The sequence below is a fragment of the Cavia porcellus genome, unplaced genomic scaffold (genome assembly GCF_034190915.1).
Source record: "Cavia porcellus strain 051 isolate PalLab524CR breed Dunkin Hartley unplaced genomic scaffold, mCavPor4.1 scaffold_15, whole genome shotgun sequence".
In the NCBI taxonomy this organism is placed as follows: domain Eukaryota; kingdom Metazoa; phylum Chordata; class Mammalia; order Rodentia; family Caviidae; genus Cavia; species Cavia porcellus.
The window spans coordinates 57,076,381-57,092,823 of NW_026947498.1; the positions used below are offsets into that span (position 1 = coordinate 57,076,381).

At 36.4% G+C, this 16,443-nt stretch overlaps 1 long non-coding RNA gene across 1 annotated transcript in view; it reads right to left on the reverse strand.

The window, feature by feature from the left end:
• LOC134470579 (uncharacterized) overlaps nucleotides 1–15,492 on the reverse strand; it is a 44,983-nt gene extending 29,491 nt beyond the window's left edge. Inside the window, exon 1 of the long non-coding RNA XR_010039518.1 lies at nucleotides 15,327–15,492. This is a non-coding gene — a long non-coding RNA (uncharacterized LOC134470579). The remainder of the gene's footprint in view (nucleotides 1–15,326) is intronic.
• Between the last annotated feature and the right edge of the window lie 951 nt (nucleotides 15,493–16,443).

Sequence of the window (16,443 nt, forward strand, 5' to 3'; positions counted from 1 at the left end):
CTGAACTGGAGTTAGGAAGTAACCCTCAAAGTAAGGAGCAGAGCTCCCTCAAAAGGTACCACAGCCGTTCTCAGAGACTGTGAGATCCTAAGCTCCTGTGAAAATGAGAATTAGCAAAGCAGCTTGAAAAGTTCCTCCAGGAGAACTAATGGCAACAGAAGAACCAATACCACTACCTCTTCCTGTCCAGTTCTCCTTTCCATGTTGGCAAAAATCATTAAGTGGGCCATTGATGCCCAACACCACATTGATTCAGTTCATCTGGGTGTTTCAAGTTGGCCACCAGTTGTCAGTCTACCAGAATATATAATTTCAAAAATTCCAGAAATTGACAGAGTCTGCATTTTCCAGGTTGATGAGAATATCCTTAGAGAAATGTCTAAGCTTTTATAAAATTAATTAATTTTATTTTATTTTAAAGAGAAAAATAGAAAAAGCAAACAAGTAAAATGAGCAACAAAAGCAAAATGACAACAATAAAACAATAGCAATGCAGAATTTCAAAACAAGATGATAGGAATTTAACAATCTTTCTTACACTGCATATTACTATCTTCAAAATAGTTTCCCAGATTATCAGAAATAGGCATGCGAATCTGGTCAAATAATGATTTCCCTCGAGCAGTTTCTTTCCCTTCCTCTGTATCTATTGTATCTTTAAGATCTTTACTTTTTCAGTTTCTTACCCTAGGGAGACAATATAGTGTTTACACATGCAAGTCTTTTTAGCAGTACTCCATTGTACAAAATTATTACATCTTGTTTGTCGATTTCTCAACTGACCGGCATTTGGGTTGTTTTCAAGATCCGGCTATTACAAACTGTGCAGCTGTAACATAAATGCACATATATCGCTGTGGTATGATGTTTTCAATTCAGGAAAAATACGCAAGAGAATAGCTGAGTAAAATGGAGCCTCTAATCCTAGTTTTGAGGAATCTCTACACTGATTTCCACAGTGGTTGTACCAGTCTACAGTCTTGCCTACAATGGAGAAGGGTTCCTTTTTCCCTACAGCCTCACCAACATTTATTATTGGTTGATTAATTGATGGCAGCCATTCTTTCTGGAGTGAGATTGTATCTCAGTGTTTTTTAATTTGAATTTCTTGTATGATCAATTACATTGAACATATTTTCATATATTTATTTGCCATTTGTGTGTCTTTATCTAAGAATCATATATTCACCTCAGATGCTCATTTTTGGATTAGACCTTTGAATTTGTTAGACCTGATATTTTCAATTCTTTATATATTCTAGATTGAAGTCCTTTATCTGAGGGACAGTTGGCAAAAACCTTTTCTGAATCCTAGATTTTATTTTCACTCTATTGGTGATAATTTTTGATGCACAAATTTTTTAATAAGATAAGATCCCAGTTGTCGATTATATGAAGCAGTTCCAATGCAGTAGAGTTTTTGTTCATGAATTTTCTGCTTACCTCTATGTCCTCAAGATCTCTAGGTACTTTGTCTTCCAATAGATGAGTGTTTTCATCTTAATATTTATATCTTTGATCCCTTTTGACATCAGTTTAGTGCATGGTTATAAGTGTGGGTCTATTTTAAGCATTTAGCAGAGGTAAAGCCAATTTTTCCAGCACCACTTCATTGATTATCTTTCTTCCAATGAACATGTTTGGCCCCTTTATCAAAGATAAAGTGACTGAGTGTGTTTGTAGTTCTGTCGGTATCTTCTATTCTACTCCATTAATCCTTAGATATGTTTTTTGGCTAATTCTATGCTGATTTTTATAATATCAGCTTTGTGCTATAATTTCCAGTCAGGGATTATGATGCCTCCGGCCTTTCCTTTGTCGCCCAGGGAGACCTTTGCTGTACTAGGTCTTTTCAGGTTCAGATGAATTTTAGGAATGTTTTCTCTACATCTGTGAGGTTTGTTAATGGTACTTTGATCAGGATTGCGTTAAATTTGTGTAACAGTTTTGTGAGTGTGGCCATTTTCACAATGTCGATTCTTCCTATCTATGAGCAAGGAATATCTATCCATTTACTGAATTCTTCTTTGATTTCTTTTTTCAGAGAACTATAATTTTCAATGTATAAATCTTTTATTTACTTTATTATATTGATTCCCAAGTATTTCATCTTTTTGGACATTACTGTGAAGACTGTGGTTTACATAATTTCTGTCTCAGTAAGTGTGTTGTTTGTGTACAGGATGCTATTGATTTTTTGAGTGTTGACTTTGTACTCAGCTACTCTACTAAATTTGACTACTAAATCTAGTCTTTCTGTGAGATTTTGAGGTCTGCTATGTAGAGTATCATGTCATTGGCAAATAATAATTCTTTCTTATCTTTGTTCCTTTTATTTCTCTCTCTTGTCTAATTGTTCTAGCTAATTTTTCAGAACTATGTTGAATAGGAGTGGTGATGGTGGACATCCATGTTGTGTTCCTGACTTTAGAGTGAAAGTTTTAAATTGTGTCTGTTAAGTATTATATTGGCTGTTGGTTTGTCAAACATAGCCTTGTTACACTGAGGAAAAGATGATCTATTTTGATTTTTTGTAATTTTTTTTAAAAGCAGGAATGAGTGTTGCATTTCATTAAAAGATTTTTCTGCATCTATTGAGTTGATCATGTGATTTCTACCTTTCACTCTGTTGATAAGGTGTATTGTATGTATTGATTTGCATATGTTGAACCATCCCTGCATTCCTGGGATGAATCCCACTTGGTCATTGTATATAATATCCTTTATGATTTGCTGCATTCTGGTAGCTAATATCTTCTTGAGGATTTTAGCCTCTATTTCACTAGGAAGATTGACCTGTAGTTCTCTTTTCCTATGGTTTTCGTATCAGAACAATACTTGCCTTGAAGAATGAGTTAGGTAGAATTGCTTCCCTTTCAATTTCTTTAAAAAGTTTAAGAAGTACTGGTATTAAATTTTCTCTAAATTTCTTGTAGAATTCAACTCTGAATCCATCAGGACCTGGACTTGTGTTAGTTGTTATGTAAGTTTTTAATTATGTTTTCAATTTCATTAATAGATATTTGATAATTCAGGATTATTATATCTTCTTTATCAACTTTGATAATTCAGGTGTTTCCAGGAATCTGTCCATTTCTTCTGCTTTCCAACCTATGAGAGTATAGAAAGTTTTGATGATCTTCTGAATTTTCACAGGATCTGTAGTGATTTCATACTTTACTTTTCATTTCTTACTGTGTGAATTTGAAGTTTTTCTGTTTTCTTTATGAAAAGGCTTTTCAATTTGATTTATTCTTTCAAAGAACCAACTTTTCTATTAATTAATTCTTTGTAGAATTTTCTTAGTGTCAGTTGGATTAATTTCTGCTCTGATCTTTATAATTTCTTTCCTTCTTTGGGAGTTCAGCTTGACTTGCTCATCTTTTTCTAGAAGTTTGAGAAGAAACACTAGGTTGTTTATTTGTGCTCATTCCATTTTTCTGATATGGAACTTTACTGCTATAAATTCCCCTCTGAGAACTGTTTTCATGTGTCCCACAGGTTCTGGTAAGTTGTATTTGCATGTTCATTCCATGGTAGATACTGTTCAATTTCTTCTTTAATTTTTTTCTGTGATCCATTGGTTGTTTAGGAAAGTGGTATTAAATTTCCATGTGTTATATGGTTCTTGTTGGTTCTCTTGTCTTAATTTCCAAGTTTAATGCAATGTGATCAGATAATTTTCACAGGACAATTTCAATTTCTTTGTTTTTTCTTAACCATGTTCTTTTGGACTAATATATGGTCTATAATAGAAAACTGTCCCATGTACAACTGAGAAGAATATGTATTCTTACAATGTTCAGTGAAACACTCTGTAAACATCTATTAAATCCATTTGTTCACAAATTTGGTTCAGTTCTATTATTTATTGATTGATTTTTTTTGTCTAGTTGATCTATGTCTTTGTGACAGCAATGGTTAAGTTCCCCATTTTAATTGCATCATTGTCTATTTGATTTTTCATGTCTATTAATATTTGTTGTATATAACTGGATGCTCCCATATTTGGTGAATATATATTTCTGTTATCTCTTCCTATTTAACTTTTCCCCTAAAAAGTATGTAGTGACCTTCTTTATCTCTTTTGATCATTCTTGGTTTGAAGTTCAAACCAAGTTGAACTGGGTGAGTTTGAAGTTTATCTTCAAATAAAACAGCTACCTTTGTTTTTTTCTGAGTTCCTGCCACATAGAATATGATTTTTCATCCTTCGACTTTCAGTCGATGAATTTCCTTTTGAGTTAAATGTGTTTCTTTATACAGTATATTGTTGGATTTTTTTTTCTTAATCCATTATGTGAGTCTGTTTCTTTCAGCTGATGAATTGAGGACATTTGTATTGATGGTTATATCTGACATGCATCTGTCTCATCCATCCTGTCATTCATTCCCTACTTTTCCTCCCTACTTAAGTGCTTTCCCTGCTTGTTGCTTTTCTCCTATAATTGTTCTTGACATTGTGGTCAGTTTTATCTCTTTGTAAAATATCTTACAGTACGGTTTGTAGGGTTGATTTGGTGGTGATGAATTTCTTCGGTTGTTCCTTGTCGAGGAAGTAGCTCATTTTTACAGTAAATTTGATTGATAGTTTTGTGGGATATGTGAATCTGGGTTGGAAGTTGTTTTCTTTCAGGACTTGAAATGTTTTACTCCAAGCTCTTCTTGATTACAGGTTTGTGTAGAGAAATTTGCCATCATTCTGATGGGCATGCTTTCGTAGATGATCTGTTTCTTTCAGTTTGACAGCGCTTAATGATATGTTTGGTGCTGAATTTCTGAGATCTTAATTACATGTCTGGATATAAATTTATTTTGGTTATAGCTTATTGGAGTTCTATAAGCCTCACTTATCTATACTTTTCCCATGCATCTGAAATTTTCTGCTATTACTTCTGCAAATAGTCTTTTTATGTCATTTGTGTTGCCTCCTGCTTTTGTTGACACCTATCAATATTATATTATTTTTCTTTGCATCATCCTTCAGTTGTTGAATTGTTTCCTGGTTGACTGTAATTTTTAAGACATCGTTCCTTTTATTATCACTAGCTTCCATCATTTCTTCAAGGTCTGAGAGTCCATCTGCAGTTTCATTCAAGTAGTTTTGCCAGCATTCAATTAAATTTTTAATTTTCTTAATTTTTTTAAATTTGTTTCATGCATCCTAATTATTTCCTATATTGTTTATTGAAGGTTTTTGTCATTGTCCTATGGTCCTCTATTCATTTTTTTTATCTACATCTTCTTTAGGTATACTCAGTAATTCTTTTATAATGAGTATCATTTCTTTTTTTGTTCACCTAAGAGATTATTTCTGATCTGATTTCTTTTGTAGTCTCGTGGAGTTTTTTTTTTTTTTTTTTTTTTTTTTTTTTTTTTTTTTTTTTTTTTTTACTTCATTTGGTATGATTTCAAAAATTTCAAGAGTGAAACTTCCCATTTATTCCATGTCTTCTGGGTTTGTTCTGGGTGCTCTGGATGTCTGAGATTGCATTTACTTGTTTTGTCATTTTCCTAGGTTCCTCCAGACCAGCTGATTAAGACCAAGGCACCTCCCATGCTGGCTAACCATCCCACTTTGTAAAGTAGTGAGCCAGGCACTTGGATGCCTCTGAACTGAAGTTAACAGGGTGATGAAAAATGATAAGTGTGGCTTATGCCCTTCCTAGGCTCACCAGGACTCTTCCTTAATGGAAGAGCATCCCCAACTGGGGCTGTTCCAGACCCACACCTCTCCCCTGGGTGCCTAACTGATGGCACCTGGGTAATGCACTTGGTTGACCAGGGTTCATTTCCTCCAAACCTGCATGGCTGGTTGGAGCACTTCCCCAGTGGATGGTGCTAGGGTGCTGCAGTGGGCTGGGTGAGTTTAACTCCTCCTGGACCTGTGCAACAGGCTGTGGCACATACTCACATGATGACTCCACGGCTGAGTGGAGCTCAGAACCTCCAAGACCTGTGCTGCTGACTTAGGCACTTCCTTGATGGATGGTGCCAGGACTCTGGGCTGTTCTTGGCTAGGTAAGCTGAGTGCCTCTGGGACCCATAATAGCTGACCAGGGAACTCCCCTGTCTAAGTTTTTTTAAAATATATTTTTCTTCTGTATGAGGAAAACACTAAAAATCACTAGACCAGAATTTTGTTTATATTTTGGAAAAAGGGGACTGAGAGTTATAATCTCAGTATTTTTTGATACAAATATTACAAACATGTTTTTTGATAGTTCAAGGATAAAATGAACCAGAAGCACAGGATTGAATATGGAACTTTTTTTGAGTTTGTGAAAAAGTGTATTATGCCATAGAAATTGTTGGAAATCATTTTCAGTTGTTTGCCAAAGTTCATATATAATCTGGCTATGCTTTTGTTTACAACTACCTATAAAAGGTAGTTTATCTGTCACATTTTAAGTAATCTGATCTATTTTTATAATACTAGGTATGGTTCACTGTCAATGGATTAATCCTGTTTTCTTTTTCCTTAAAGTCATTATGAACAGTGTTGTGCTGTAGATCTAAAATGTCTCCCCAGTGCCTCATCTGTTCAAAGGACAGGCTTTTGGAAAGCAACTGGCGGTCACTGTAAATATCAGTGGATTAATCCACTGATGAATCCACAGCTACACCACCTATTGAGAGGTAGGGCCTGGTTGGAACAGGCAGCTCACCATGGGTATGATCTGGGTAAGGCCATAGCTCCATCCCCAGGTCCTCCTATCTCTATCTGCTTCCTGACTACCCTGATGAGACCAACTTCCCTGAACATGCCCTTCCTGCCCTAAAGTCAGCTGACTATAAATTGAATCTTCTACACAACACTATGTCTAGATGTCCCCCCAAGCCTCATGTAGTCTTACATAAAGCTTTTTAGAAGCGTTTGAGTCTGTGTAGTGATACTGGGATGTAGAGTATGTGATGATCTAAATCACATCACTGATTGGTTTGACACCACTCTAATCACAATAGCCTACATAAAAGTGTTAAAAGGGCAGAAATACACTGTTAAGGTTGCTTGCTTGCTTTTCCTGTCTTCTGTTTTCTGTGAATTGTTCTCTTTTGCATTGTCCCTCTGCCAAGCAACTCCCACCTTGTAACCCACTGATTATGTACTGAAACCCCTAAAAACTGCAAATTAAATAAACATTTTCTTCCTTTAACTTTGGGTGTCCAGTATTTTATCTCAGTAATGAGAAAAGAATTAATAAGACAAAGCTATTCTCCTTTTAAGTTGTATCAGATGTTCTGTGTCAGCAATAAGAAAGGTAATATCAATCCTGCTCATTATCTAAATCCTAAAATGATGCTCAATGTTATATTATGCTAAAGGAATATATCTACCTTCATTTGAACTTACAGTATGCCACAGCACCTTCTCTCAAAAGAATTCTAAACTTGATTTAAGAAGTACAAGAAGGAACTTTTTAAAATGTGGAGACACTGAAGTATTGTTTAGAATCTATAGCTGAGTTCCTGCTTTCTGAAGTGAAGAGTTGTTACTTGAAGACAAACGTTTACATCTTAGTTTCCCAGCAGAGAAAGGATATTTTGTATCTCACTTTATTCAGTTTCCACAACTCAGACTGAGTTAAGATCTGGACTCTTGCTATGCACAGCACAACACACAGACCAACAGCATCCTAAGAGGTGAATGGAAGGAGGCTTGCTAGAGAAACAGAAGCTCAGGCTCCACTGCCAGTGATTTTCAAATCCAAATCTGCATTTTAAGAAAATGTCAAGGTGATTCCTATGCACATCCAAGTTTAAGATGTGTGCTCTAGAATAAAACAAACAACTAAATTCTACTGTCTTTTGGTCTGACTTCCGCGAGACAAAAGCAAATATGTGAAAGCCCACAAGGACGAAGTACTGACTTCACAGGCAGGTGAGGTGAGAGCAGACTACATGGTGTGATTTAATATTCTCTGGGAGGAATTAAGCAACAGTTCATCTGTTGGAACCTAAGTTAGAAACCCTCAAATTCATTTGCAGTTTCACAAATACACTCTACCGTGGCATCAGAAAATAATCAAATGTGCAAATAAAAATATCTAATATACCCTTGTACACAAATCTACTGAGTTTTTCTTCATGTCTGGTTCTATATTATAAGGTTTACCTGTGTTATTCCATTTCATCTCATTCCATTAATTGTTCCATGGTACTCCAGGTTCATATTCCTATTTTTCCCTCAGGATAAGGCAGCTACCTTATTGTATATGTAACAGACAACCTATTTAAAAGATATTGGAGCAAGAAACCAAGAAAGTTATCTTGGGCCTCAGCTTCCTTATTAGCTTTCTGTATCAGTAGAGATGTTAGAAAATTCTGTTAGGTAACTCAGAGAAGCCTTGGGCTGTAAAAAGTGCAAAAATCAATAGAGCATCCAAAAGACTCCCAAGCCAATGGGAGACAATGAAAAGTATCAGTCACAGAGCCAGAAAAAACTAATAGCAAGGAGCTAAGCAAGGCCAGAGATGCAAATTATGTGGACATACAATTCAAGGCTTCTCAGACGCAGATGAAATCCTGATGGGATTTTTGAGAGTGGAATCTGGAGGTAAGGATAGGCAACTGTCTCTGTGGACACAGCTGTCTGTCGGCAGTGGCCCCCACTTTGGATTACACTGCACCCTGAAAGCACCATTTGACACAAAGCATCATGTTCAGAAAGCACCATTTGACACAAAGTGGCTCCTAAAAAATGCTTACATGCCCTGGTACTTATCCCATGTGGCATTTATACATAAAGCTTAGGTGCTTAGCACCTTAGAAATCTGAGTTGTGAATTAAAATTTGTCCCAAACAAATTGTCCAATTTGTCCAAAAGGCTCAAAACATATAAGCGTACACACTTTTTAAAATACCTAGTTAATTATATTTATGCAATTCTAATTCTCCTCGCTTCCAGGTTCTGTAAAGAAAGTTAATATTCAGATGGCATGATAAATGCTAATGATAGCTGCTGTAGCTTACTTATCATTTCGACATACTCTGCCTTCTGGAAATGCTTCTCTGAGCGCAAGTATCATTTTTGAAAGAACTAAAAGTCCAAGTTCATTTTTTTTTTTTGCATTTTTCTATGCCTTTATGGCTTTAGGCATGCATAGTTAATAAGAACAAGCTTTTTAAATTCTAACACTTTTCCTTTAAAGAGAAAAACAATGAAGCCTGTTTGACTATCTATAATGGTTTTGTCTCTATTTTCTATGCATGAAAAGCCAAGAGGTGTTTTCCTTACTATTAATGTCCAATGAACCATGTAAATAAACATAGAATAAAATTAATATATCTTGCCTGCACAGCAACATCAATTAATATTGAGTTTGCTGGAAAGAAATAGCTCCAGAGCATGCTCCAGAGATACTAAGAACATCCCTATAAAATCCTGAAAATTTCTACTTAAGTTTTATGTATGTTTTGACTTGTTTTCTCCCATTTAACATAAACATATATGTCACAATTATAATAATGCTACAAAATAATTTTTATGGAATTTTAATGGACTTTGCTACTTTTTGTTTTTTTTGACAGGGTCTTACTATGCAGTTCCAGCTGGGCTTGAGTGCATTTTGTAGCCCAGGCTGATCTTGAACTTGCAACAATCCTCCTGCCTCAGCCTCTGGAGTAGTGAGATTACAGGCAGGAGCCACCAACCAGACTGATTTTGCTAGTTTGTATACATTATTTTGGTTACTTTTCTCATTGCTAATATGAAATATCCAATACTCAAAGAAGAAAAGGTTTATTTAACTCACAATTTGTAGAGGTTTTAGTCCATAGTTTGCTGGCCTCAAGGCAGAGTGGCACATGACAGAGGGATATCCCAGAGGATAACAATTTATGGTCCCCGCAAGACAGCAAAAGCAATAAATCGGATCCAGTTCACAGTGCCCAGAAGATAGCAAAAGCAGCAAAGGAGGGGGAGATAAGACTCTTTTGGTCCCTTACACTGTGTGTAGGCTACCTGCCCTAAGGCAGGTGTAGCACTCACACCCTTAGTCCCAGCCAGAACTACACCAAACCAGTTAGTGGACTGATTCACTAATCATGCACCCTTAATGCCACACTCTAGATTCAGCCACCTCTGGAAAAACACCATATAACACTGCATGGGGCTTTAGGGAAACATCTAGATATAAACCATAATCTCACCTCATTTAATACAACAACCTTAAGAGGGAAAATTAATGTATGTATCTGGTGATCTAAACCATTGAAACACATAGTTGTTTACCAGTATAAAGCACAAATTAAGAAATAATGAGACTGAACTTAAATCCAAGCTCCCCTAAGCCCACGCTCTTAGACTTCATGGTATATGCCAGGGCTGACCTGAGTAAGACCTTCCCTATAAAACATGCTGCCTCTACAAACAACAGGAATCTGTGCTGCCTTCAGCAAACAGAACTGATGGCCGTAAAGAAATTTAGGACTTGACATGCAGTCTCCTTGATGTCAGAAGACTCAGCTTTATAGTCACACCTGTGCTGCTGGCCCTGGCAGCTGTCACCTCAAGCATTCCACCCAGATTGCTTGAGATTACAGCCCCCAACCCCAAACCCTATATACACCTAGCCTCCCTTCCAGATATTTGCCAGTATCACTTCGATTTCAATCTGCCTGTACCTAGACAAAATTAAACCTAGTCTTTCCCACAGTCTTGGTCTTCAGGTGCATCCTCACATGCCATTAATTAAGAGTATGATGATTTCAAAGGAAGAATTTGGCTTTCCCATCTCCCTTCCGGACGTTTAGTAAAGGAGTAGGAGAAAAAGTTTCTGGCCCATCTACTAAGTGAAGGCTGGATTCTTTCCAGTATTAAAAGCCTTTGGATGCCTACCACTCGAAAGGAAGACTTGTAACCCAAAAGACTTTTTTTTCTTTGTTGTGACATAAACTCAAAACAAATGAAACAATGACTATGTGTTGCCCTAAGCACGAACACTTCTGTATTAAGAATGACTTTGTGAAACTATATTTCTCAGAAAGTTAAAATAAGGACTGGATCTGAATAATAGAAAAAATAATTAGGAAAAGTCTTGTCATAGGAACCGAAACTAAAAAATAGAAGATATTTTTTGTCTGGCTAACAGCAGCTAAAATGCCCAACTAGTGATTTTCCAAAAAGTGAAGCAGGACTTGAAAGTTTCCCTGCATAAGGTTTAGGAACAAATGATGACATCTATATACTATGGCTGATTTCCTTTACAGTCTATGCACTTTCAGCCTCCCTAGCTAATGATCAGCTCCGCAAGGTCAGGTGAGTACTGGAATGCATTTTGATGTTGCTCATGCAATGCTAACACATTGAGGAAGGAGCTCAGGAAGCAGCCTCTCCTCTCTCCATGTGCTTACCCCCTAACTGTGCTCAGTTGCTTTTTGCAGAATCTTCCCTAGAAATAAGATTCATTAACTCTGCTTTTTTTTTTTTTTCAATTTAAATTTTTTTTGTTTGTTTGTTTGGTACTAGGGATCGAACTTACGACCTTGAGCTTGCCAGGCAGGCACTTATGCCGCTGAACTGAATCCCCAGCCCTTAACTCTGCTTTTTAAATTGTGAAAATGTATATGAATATTGTCATCTCAAGCATCAGATCTTAACTATTCAAGTTAGAAATATTTCCTCAGTTATAGTTTCTACAATAGAACAATATTACAAGGCAGCTTTAATTTATTTATTTCTGCTGAAATAAACACAGACACTGCAGCATGATTAAACTCACAATCAGATGTACCTTCCAATTTCTCTATATGTATGAATAACTAGAGGGGACATCCGGAGAGTTCTCACTCTCCAAGAACCCACTGAAATATTTGCAGCTCACACTATGCTTCTTATCTTTAGAGCGCTTTGGCTACTCTGCCATGTCACACGCTACATTTGTGCTTCCTCACAAAGCTTTTACTCATGCCTCAGAAAATTTAGAGGATAAACCTAGCTTCTCTGTCTCTCTAGAAGTAAATAATAATCATTATCAGACTTTTACTATCAAAATTAACTTTTTCCATGAACATTTGGGAAATCTAGTCTTCTCAAAATAAATGCTTCCCCTAAAACTGGAATGTCACTGGACTCCATTGAGACAGGATGTAGGGGACAGCTTAGGCAGGCTGGAGAGAAGTGTGGTGGGGTCCCAGGATCTACACAGCTCTGCCTCCCAGGACCCCATGTGTAGAACTTCTTGCAGATTCCTACAAGATGTGGATGATATGCAAATACACAGATGCCACAAGGAGCCTGCTATCATGATTCTTTATAGCAGCCCACCCTGTGTCTCTCAGACCAGGGCTGTGTTCTTTTTATTTGTGTTTTTCTCTTGTTTGTCCCTAGTTTGCTCTGCATGGCCAGTTTCTCCCTCACCCTTAGTTTTCAAGTAAACCTTGACACTGTTTAATTTGTCTCATTCAATTCTTTGTTGCAAGAGGGACCGGGAATATATTTAATTAGCAAAAAAAGGAATTACCCAGGGTCTTGCCAAGAAAGATTAAATTTTAGTACCTTGTTTTGTTATTTTCCAGAATTCTAGATTGTTCCATTTTTCCCATAGTCTTTGGAGTATAATTCTTAAATGATTTTTTTCTTAAAAGTTGTCTTAACTTTTACATTTTTCAAATGTATAATCATTAAGCATCTTCTATGAAGAATGCTGCTGCCCTCAAATAGGCAGCAAATATTGACTGATATCTTGCTTTCTTTGTTAGTTCCCTAGAAAATCAAAATGAATGAGAACCCAGCCTCAGACTGCAAGGCTAAAAATCTCATGACTGTGGAGAAGTTCAACTCTCCTCATTCTGTCCCCTTTTTTGAAAAGTCTGTGTGAAAGTGGCTATCACAAAGGGTTATATGAAGAATGACGATATGTGTCAGGCACCTAACACACTATCTGGTATATGGGTATAATGGTTGATACTTTGTGTCAACTTGAGAAGTCTAAAGTTTAACTAATTGACTCAGCAGCAGGCCAGGTGCCTCAATTTTTTTTTAACATCCTGAGGCTGTGCCACAGTAAGGCAAAGAAATGGTTAAAGTGCCACACTCACTGGAGGGTGGGTAGTCTGCTTAAAATATAAGGGAGGAAAGGAAGCTTTCTTTTCCCCTTCTTGCTATGGTTGTTTTTGCTGTCTTCTGCTTGAAGTGTTGCCCCTGTGCCATGCCACCCAGCTGACTACAGGCAGAAACCTCCACAAAGTGTGAGCTAAATAAACATTTTCTCCTTTAATTCTGGGTGTCAGGTATTTTATCTCAGCAATGGAAAGACTAACCAAGACAATCAGTAATACTCAATACATGCTAGGTATTATCATCATCACAGTGCTACTTAATGCATGCTTCATCCACTTAATGCTTGAGCTTTAATTGTCATATTCCTCTTTGCCAGCATTATGATCCTTCTTAAAATGTCACCTTGGAAGTATTTGCTTCATATCAAGACACTGGAGATTAACATTGAAGAAATTTGGCTCCAATTTCCCCCTAAGTATGTTTAATGTACAATTTCTCTGTACTGAGAACTTCATTCACCTCTCTGCATTCTGAATCTGACCCTGTCTCAAGCCCTGTTTTTGTGCTCATTGCACCTTGAAGGAAATTCCAGCAGCAGGCTGTAGTCTTGCCCTATCAGGCATGATTTATTGTATATCTGCAGGGTCTGGGTTAAAACAGTCAAAATGTGATTAGCTAGTCAAAATGAATAAAAGCTAAACATGGTAAAGAATGACGTAGCTTTTGTCTTGTCCTTCAGGGTGTTAAGGGGGATCACGTTTTCCTGTTTCAGTGAAAATAAAAGCTCATTGCACTGGAAGTATCAGGCCAATGTCATTAAGTGCGAGTGTGGATAATCTGATATTAGATAATACTTGCGTAACACCTATGTCTTCCTGCCACTGAAGCTAAACAGTTTGCAAACATTAAGGTGGTACAACTGAATGCAAAATATTTTCTTTTGTTTCTCCTCGCCTGCAGTACAGTTAAAATGATAGCAATAATCATAAAATTTGTTTTGTTTGTAAGGCATGTGATTAACAATAAAGATGAATAATAATATTTTATTAAAAATTAAAGTACATAATGGATGGCTGAACTCTTGGATACCCTAACAGAAAAAAATCTTTTGAACACGCTGTAAAATATGTATGGTACTTACTTTCTGATGACTAACAGCATGTAGCATTGATTAAGCAAATTTAATTAGTGTTAGTCAATGCATTTTTAAGTGGATAAAATATATTTGAGTTTAGCCAGGACTATTAATCTTTATGTTATGAAGTCGAAGTTAAATGTGACCATAAAATATTAAAACTGAAATAAGCCACATTTAAAGTAAATAGGGTGTTTTTGTATTATTTTCTCATTTGGTTTTTAAACCTATAATTCAGTGGAAATTGCTTTATCATTTTTCTTTTTTCTTCCTATTTGTTTTTGCAACAGTAGAAGTAACGTGGCAAAATGTTGTGCATTTCTCACCACGTGTACGGACTGACCTCGCAATTGCCAGGCAGGTGCTGTGCCGCTGAGCTATGGCCTCAGCCCACGTACCTAACTTCTAAATGCCCCGGAGACCACATTAATCCATGATCAGACTTGCAATAATCTTCAAACATGAATATTTTGTTTATAAGACTTACTTAGAGTCCTCAAGACTAAAGACAGTGGGAGAACTAGGTCTTATCCTAGAAAATAAATTAATCTTTAGGAAAATAAATGAAATAATAAATTTTAAAATCCAAAAACTATTCAAACAATACTCTCAAGGCTGGAGGAAATGATATAGAAAGATTAACTTGAGACTTTTCAAATCTAACTTAGTACTTTAAGTACTAGTCACTAACACTTAAGTAGATCGTGATAGAGTGCAAAGCCTTTTGCTCCATAGTGAGCTTTCCTGATGAATACTACAGCTGATTCCACACAGACTCCACAGTTTGAAGGAGTTTTTTAGAATGTATGTGTCACAATCAAAACCAGCAATATTCTAGGAGAAAAGTTTAAAAAAATATTATTCTATATATTAGCTTGAAAACATTCTCTTAGACTTGTATTTCTTTAATATTTTCTTATTTTGTGTCTCTTTTTCCCAGAAAAGTTGCTCTATAGTTACTTTCAAAAAATGAGAATATCAATAATAACAAATCCTGCTTCCCATAAGAAAAGTTATCAAGTCCCCCAAAGCATTCCAAATATGGCAACTGTATACATTGTTCCTTTGCTTCAGAGACATCCCACTCCCCTAAAATAGGAACAGTGAGATGATAGACCTCCAGAGGCATACAGTCCACAGCAAAGATATAGACACAGAAGTACAACAAAAAGGAAAGGTTGTACATACCTATAATGGAGTGATGTACATAAACTCAGAATGTGAGAGTTACCCTCATTGAGAAATCACTTCACTTATTCACTCAGTCAACATTTGTTGGGCATCTACTTCACGTGGGCACTAAGCTACCTGCTAGCATTATAACCTGGAACAAAAATGACACAATTATTACTCATTGTGGTAGTTTCAGGTGATAGACCCATCAGCATAGCAATAGGAAGCGCCAGTCAATCCTTGATGACGTGACTCTTGTCTAGCTCCTTTATGTCCCCTCACATCACTCCTGACTCACTCGCTCTGTCCCATCCTTACTAAGCTAATTGAAGTTTTGCCAAAGTGCATGACACACTTCATCCACACTGTCATCTCTGCTGGGAAGTTCTTTGTTTCATTTCTCTGGTTTGGCACATACTATCATTCCGTAAGAGGCTACGTGCATGAGCTACGTGTATTTTTTTTTTCTTTGCTTAATTTCTTTAAAAGTCATATAACAGATGAAGTAAAAAACTATAGCACTGTATTAAAATTATAATGTTGTACAGGTCTGTGGGTATAAAATTATATCAATATAAAAGCTATTCAAATTCTACTATGTGCATTTAAAATTTTTTAATTTATTACAGTACAAGGCCACATTGTCATTAACTCTCCTCAGCACACATGCTAACTTTTATTACATATGTCACATCCTTCTTGACACTTCTGAAGCAGATCTGAAAGTCCTGCCTCATGAGTATTAGTACCAAGAATGACCACAGCGACAGTAAACGAAGCTAGCAAGTACCATCTAATTGCAAGGCAGGGTTGTAAAAAGAGTACAGTGTGTCCTTATCTACCCGATACGCTGGGTCTGGTACTGTGTGACTCCTGGCTCTTCCCTAAAGTCAAAATGACCATGAAAGGCAAACATTCTGAATTGATTCTGGACATCGAGGCAGCCATAACAGCTATTACAGTAGAGAAGCAAAGATGTTAGGTAATTGAAATGATAGAGTTAAAATTTTTCTGTACTTTGTTGGAACTAATTCAATGATTACTCTTAATACTGTTTTAATTTCTTTGTTGTGAGTTTTACTGTGAGTTTTTCCTTGGTAAAATTTCATTAGTCATTTTTCTAGTAGTCATT